The sequence below is a fragment of the Rhipicephalus microplus genome, chromosome X, assembly GCF_043290135.1.
Source record: "Rhipicephalus microplus isolate Deutch F79 chromosome X, USDA_Rmic, whole genome shotgun sequence".
Classification (NCBI taxonomy): Eukaryota; Metazoa; Arthropoda; class Arachnida; order Ixodida; family Ixodidae; genus Rhipicephalus; species Rhipicephalus microplus.
In genome coordinates, this window is record NC_134710.1 from 314295776 (window position 1) to 314302871 (window position 7096).

Below are 7096 nucleotides of genomic sequence, written 5' to 3' on the forward strand. Positions count from 1 at the left end.
GATGGTGGTCGCCTCGGATACAAATTCTTGGACGGTGTTCGGTGGATTCCTCATTAGTCCCGCGAAGAGCTCTCGTTTGACCCCTCGCACGAGGAAACGAACTTTCTTCTCCTCAGGCATGTCTGGGTCAGCGTGACGAAATAGGCGGGTCATCTCCTCTGTGAAAATTCTAACATTTTCATTTGGTAGCTGAACCCGGGTCTCAAGTAGAGCAGCAGCCCTCTCTTTGCGAGCGACGCTCGCAAACGTTTGCAGAAATGCGCTGCAGAAGACATCCCACGTTCGGAGCGTGGACTCCCGATTCTCTAGCCAGGATCTTGCGGTGTCTTCCAGGTAGAAGTACACACGACGAAGCTTTTCTTCGTTGGCCCAGTGGTTGAGGGCGGCCACACAGTCGTATGTTTCTAACCAGGTTTCCGGGTCTTCAAACGATGACCCATGAAACGTTGGTGGTTCGCTGGGTTGATGAATGACGATCGTGGGCTGGGACGCTCCGGTTGTCATTGTCGCTGCAGTAGAGGTCATGGCCTTACCCTTCCGCGCCTTGTCTTGTAGAAGCCCGTACTCCGGTGGGAGACCTTGCTGTCGGCGGCTTGTTCGCTGCTCTTGGTTGGCGTCGGTGTCTTCTCCGCGACGTGGCCTGGGTTCACGGCTTGACGGGGGCGTCCGGTACAAGAACGAAGCAGCATCTCCACCAGATGTCACGGGGTCATGACGTGGCCGAAGACAGGAGACTTCGTGTTGGGATTGAACTGTTTATTTGGGCGAACCCGTGCCCAGTAAACGGAAAGACCAATTACAGCAGCAGTCTTGCACAGATAGCAGTCTCGGACTGATAGCGGCGAACGGAGCGTTGGCCTTCGTTCAACAACTGACAAGCGGCGAACCGCATCGGCATTTATACTCTTGCCGTTGAATGTTCTAGCGTTATTGCTGGCGGTGGCGCAAGTTCCAGAACAGTCTGTACCGTTCGCACAGTGGGCGTGTTCTTATCGAAATGATCTACTACAGTCTGGAACCTTCTCGAAAACTGCAGGCGCGGTTTGCGCTGAGAATCGTGTGGTGTTTTGGGACGATAACAAAAATTGGGAAATGGAACGTGGCAATAATTGTAAAGGTTTTATACACTCGTGCAGAACATTATTGTCATAGTGACATAATAATTTTGTTCAATTTTAAATCTTTCATGCCTCTAAAATTATTAACACAATTCATTATTTATTACACTGGTTAATTAGTTATTGGTTGTTTATTTGGTAGGTAAAAGGAACCACCGTCACTAGATATTGTCTGGAACTAGCCCATCTGGTTCTTCAAAGTAAAGTATTTATCTAAATACTAACCGATAATTCCTTGGCTGGTAAAAAAATACAAAAAAACTCTAACATTTATAAGAAAACAAATAAAAAAATTGGAGGCCACCACAATCGTGTGCTGAGGCGTCTGATAATGGAACTCGCAAATCTAAGCGTTCGTGTGCATTCGTAAGAATAACAGCATGATCGCACGTACGCATTGCAGCCTGTTAGCGCGTGGCTTCTTGACACGGCGCCGTGCCCTGTCCCTATGAAGAGAGAGGGTGCCCAGCTTCACGTAGGCATCCTCCTCTCTCCTCATAGGGAGAGGGCACGGATCCGCGTCAAAAAGCCACGCGCTAACAGGCTGCAATGCGTGCGTGTGGTCAAGCCCTTTCGTCGCGCTGACGAAGCCTATCTCTGAGACCACGCAGAAAAAAAGTGAATTCGCCAGCTGCCGAAATAATCTCAGCTGCTCACAATAAAACCGCCAGCTTGTTCAGTGTACTGAATCATTTTATTTGTTTTTTTGTATTTCTAGTGGCAAACACCGTTCATTATATGAATAGCGGCTGTTTTGGCAATATAACTTAACGGTACTCATCAATGCTGTTACGTTGGACACATAGAGCCATGAATATTAGTCCGGTGTTCTGGTTGCATGAAGGCCAACTTAATTTTCAATAATGATCATTGGTATTCAATTGAGTAACCTTATGCTTCAATATCGTATGTCTCCAGTCTCACTTTTTTGAACTAGAGCCAGAACTACCGACTGCAGACTAGTTTAGTTTTGACAAGACATTTTGTGATTATTCGGAAAGCTGGAAGTGAGTGCTTGACTGGCAATGCTTGGAAGAAGAACATAAGTGTCCCTCGGAGCCCGGGCCACCAAAAACAGCTAAGCGCTAACATTAAGTGCCATTCGAATATCTTCCCGGCAGCACGAGGCAGCAATTTATGCTGGCAGCATGCTAGGCAGTAATTTTTCGGAGGGGCCCGAGTGTTCTTTTAAAGACGATGGTCTTTCTCGGGGACCTTCGACACAAATTTTTTTATCTGTCTGTCTGTCTGTCTGTCTGTCTGTCTGTCTGTCTGTCTGTCTGTCTGGAGATTTGTCCGTTTGTTTCCGCTTAATGGTACCGGGTACTTTGAACAGACCAGCCGATACTCCATACGGGCGACAACATCCGCAGCACCCACCAATGTTGCTCAAGATTAAGCGTTCACACTTGTGCGATTGTCAATTAAAAGCAATTATTCCGCATATCTGAGGCACCATAACAACACCTATATATTCTGAATGTGCGACTTTTACTAAAAAAACCTATATAGGTAATTCAAAGCACCGTAGCGCTTATCACGCTGCGCTGACGACGTAACGCCTACACGAAAAGGCGAGTGTTTCCAACGCTTTGCTAAGACGACACGGTGGTGGTGCCTACCCGTCGCCTTGCGTTCTACACCTAATCACCTGAGACGGGCGCGCACGCCCGTCTCAGAGCCTAGCGCTACGTTTTCCAAGAAAACTGCCAGATAGCGCTTATGTATCATGTGTGACAAGAGTTGATGCGCTCGTTCGTCTCCGCTGCATGTTGGAGGCACTCTAACGCAGCGCCTCCAGAATACCTTACACCGATTTCTTGCGCAGAACATCAAATAAATGTTTTGTTCACTCTCCAAACGTGCGGCTATCGTCTTTCGACGACATTTGCAGATAATATGCAGATACGGGCCAAGTTTTTTCCTCCTATTTAGTCCTGATCTGTTGTGGATTTGAGGTAGCCTCGGAAATATGTATAAGTTATCTAGTCTCTACCTATTCTTACTACCGCAACAAGGCTAGGGGGGAATGAAATGTAAGACGAAAACACTGACAGTGCTGCCTTCCAACTGGACTATTCGGAAGCGGGTTAGCAATCTGAGCACACGGGCCTACAGCATTTTCTTCCCAAAGTATTGTACAACGATTTCGGAAGAACACAAAACTTCGGATAGGTAACAGTACACTTGAAGTGGGAAAAGCGTACGTCTACTTAGGACAGGTAGTAACTGTGGAGCCGAACTACGAGATTGGACTAAATAGAAGAATAAGACTGAGGTGGAGCACATTCGGCTAGTATTCTCAAATCTTGAATGATAGATAGCCTCTATTCCTCAAGAAGAAGGCATTTAGCTGCTGCATCTTGCCTGTACTTACCGACGGAGCAGAAACCGGGATGATTACAAAAAGGGGTAAACTTAATTGGAGGACGAGCAGCGAGCAATGGAAAGAAAAATGACAGGTGTAACCCCAAGGGAGAAGAAGAGAGCGGAGTGTGTCAGGGAACAAACGGTTGTTCAGGACATCGTAGTCGAAATCAAGAGGAAATGGTCATAGACAGAGTCCTTAGCTTAAAGGCAAGGTAACCGCTGGCCATTAAGGATCATAGACATCTACTGATACTCGTGAGGATTACCTCATATCCATACTCTCGCCTACTGTACATATTGAGTTCTCACTCCAGTTCGCACTCACGTATACTACAACTAATAACCACTGATGCCCATACTCACGCCCACTTGCACTTATTGACAATCACTCACTTACGTATACTCACGTATACTCGCACTCTTAGGCACTTACTCATGTTCTACTGATGCCTACTTACACTCATAAGCACCCACTTCGGCCGCGGCGGCCGCATTTTCGATGTAGGCAAAAATGCATGAGGCCTGTGTGCTTAGTTAGATTTAGGAGCACGTTAAAGCACCCCAGGTGTTGGAACTTTCCAGAGTCTTCTACTATACGGCGTTTCTCATGATGGTGGTTTCGGGACGTTAAAGGCCAGTATTATTATAGGCACTCACTATGATACTTGCGCCTCTCGCCCATTGCTACTCGCGTGCATACTCACGCCCACTAACTCTCTTAAGTACTCTTTCAGCTTCACCCTCGCCTACTCATGCCCATAAGTACTCGTTCCTGTTCATAATCACACCGACAAGTGTTCTCTCACGTTTCGTCACACCTACTCGAACTCATCAATAGTAACCCGCATTCATACTCACGTGTACTCACATACTTACTAGCTCGAGTTCGAACCCACGCCTCTACACACTCGCAGAACTTACGATTTTACTCATATATTTAAATTCATACACACTTTATAACGTCAACACTCACGCCATTTCACTTTCTTAGCCACTCATTCACGTTCATGCTCATACCCATCGGTACTCACTCGCTTTTAGTCGGTGTGTTCAACTCTTGAATTCAATTTATGGCGCAAAAGATTTGTTCCTTGAATTTCAAAAATTAAGAAAGTATGTTCCACTGAAATTGCCAAATAGTGCAAATGCGATATCAACCTGTCGTATTTTTCAAACAATAGGGCTAGCTACCTTTGACCTGATGTTGCACAACCACAAAAATCTTGTGTATGGGAATACGGTCACTTTCAAGAGAGGTTGCTTTCACGTGGCTTCTCACGTCAGTGGTGACACAGCACAAAGCAAATGTGACAATGCGCAGAATGGTGGGTATACGAGCTGTTCGCTCAAGTATGTGGATAGCACTTACGCCTTTCATGCGTGGCGTGGGGAGAAGACTGACCACGCCCATGTCACCCAAGATGGGGGAAGGGGGGCTCCCAGTCTGTCCCTTACAGTGTCCTAATAGGTGATGGCACTGCGATGAATCTTCCCTCCACCTTTGAAGAGGAGGAGGAAGAAAAACCCTTTATTGATGCTGGCTGTGCCAGATAGCCCTTATCCCCACCGGGCTGGTTGACATCCCTAGTCCGGGACGTCATTAGTCGAGGCCGCCACCCGAGCCCGCTGAACTAGAGTTCGCTGTTCCTCTAGTTAGATATAGCTATTGAGTAGGGTCGTCTCCCAGTCCTCTTTGGTGGGGTTGGGAAAGGGGGTTAATTTTGGGTTCATTTGGCAGGCCCAGACCATATGGTAATTGTTGGCCACTTCCCCACAGTACTGGCACTGCCCACTTGTTTTTGGGTCTTAATATTCTAGTATGGCTGGACAGAGCAGCGTATTTGTCTGTAGGCGCCGCAGGATGCGCTCCTCCGTTTTCTAGAGTCCCTTCGCTGGTGCGGGATACAAGCGGCGTTGCTCAATGTAGTATTCTTTGATTTCTCTAAACCGTGTCAAAGGTGTGGGACGTTCAGGTCTGTCAGGGGAACGGGGAGTTTCCCGGGAAGTAAGCACGCGGGCCGCTGCATGTGCAGCCTCGTTACCCTGTAGACCCTGATGTCCCGGAGTCCATATAAGACGTTTTGGGGTAGGATCGCGGTTCCTGACGCTAAAGTTTAAAAGTATATTAGCCAATGGAGAGATTTCTCTTGCAAGATAGCTCTCGCAGGCTCTTCGAGAGTCTTAACTATTTGTTTTGAGTTTAGATGGGATACTGCCAGTGCGATGGCCACCTCCTCCGCCTTACTTGAGCTTGTGGCTTTGAAAGTGAGGCCGTCCACCTGCGTTCCTTGATGTATTACCGCCGCCGTGTAGTATCCCCTAGGTGACGGCCCGGCCACATCGACGTAATAGACCCCATTACGGGAGCCAAGCCGTTGTTCAAGTGCCTCAGCGCGCGCTTGCCTTCTACCCTGATGCGCCTCCCTGGTCATATTGCGGGGAAGCGAGGACACCCAGTGTTTTGCTCTCCAAAGTTCAGTAATACGCTCCGCGTTTTCGATTTCGCATTCGTGCCGGATCAAGAGGCGGTCCAGTAGGCGCCGCCCGGGGGGCGTCTGCGTATGACGCGTATATTGATTTGTGAGGTGGGCTTCTTGGAGCTCTTTTATCGAGTTAAAGACTCCCAATGCAGAGAGTTTCTGATTTGAAGTGCTGATGGGTAAATCAAGTGCGCGCTTAATTACTTTCCTAAGAATAGCATCGGCTCTGTTCTCTTCGTGTTTAGTCATTCGTAAGTACGGTATTGAATATAGAATCCTGCTAGTTACAAAAGCATTGGCGAGCCGAATCGCGTCCCTTCCTCGTAGCCCCCCGCACTTGTTTGACACTCTGCGGATCATGTGCCCTACCTGTTCTTCAATTTTCCGTAGCTTGTCTAGCGTGGTGCTGTTTTTTGTTCTGTTGTGAATCAGAAGGCAAGGGATTCGTAGTTCTGAAACCTCTTGTATTGTTGATCCTGATACCATCAAGTTTAGGGTCGTCCTATCTTTAATGTTTTCTCTGATATGCAGGAATTCAGATTTGAATGGAGCGCACTGCAACCCACACTGGGCCGCATAGTCCTCCACAATGGAGGCGGCCTGCTGCAGGTGGTCTTCTATTTCTCCTAAACTGCCCTGATTCGTCCAGATTGTTATGTCATCGGCGTATATTGCGTGATATATTCCTTCCACTACTGCCAATGCTTGCGGGAGCTTCATCATAGCAATGTTGAATAGCAGCGGAGACAGGACAGCTCCTTGCGGGGTTCCCCGCGTCCCCATTTTGAATGGTCCATGTTCCTCGTCATCTATGCGAATGAACGCCAGTCTCTCGGAGAGGAAGTCTCCGATGTAGGCAAATATTTTCGTACCGCATTGGACACTACTCAAGTTTTTCAGGATGCTTTCATGTTTAACGTTGTTGAATGCGCCTTTAAGGTCTAGTGCAAGGATCGCTCGGTCGTTGTGCGTCGAGGGAATGGGTTGGATAATGTCTCGTTTTAGTTGCAAGAGGATATCTTGCGCAGACAGGTGTGGCCTAAAGCCAAACATGGCATCTGCGAAATGCCCCTTGCTCTCGAGGTACGTGGCGAGACGGTCTCTAACCATTGTTTCCATCAATTTGCC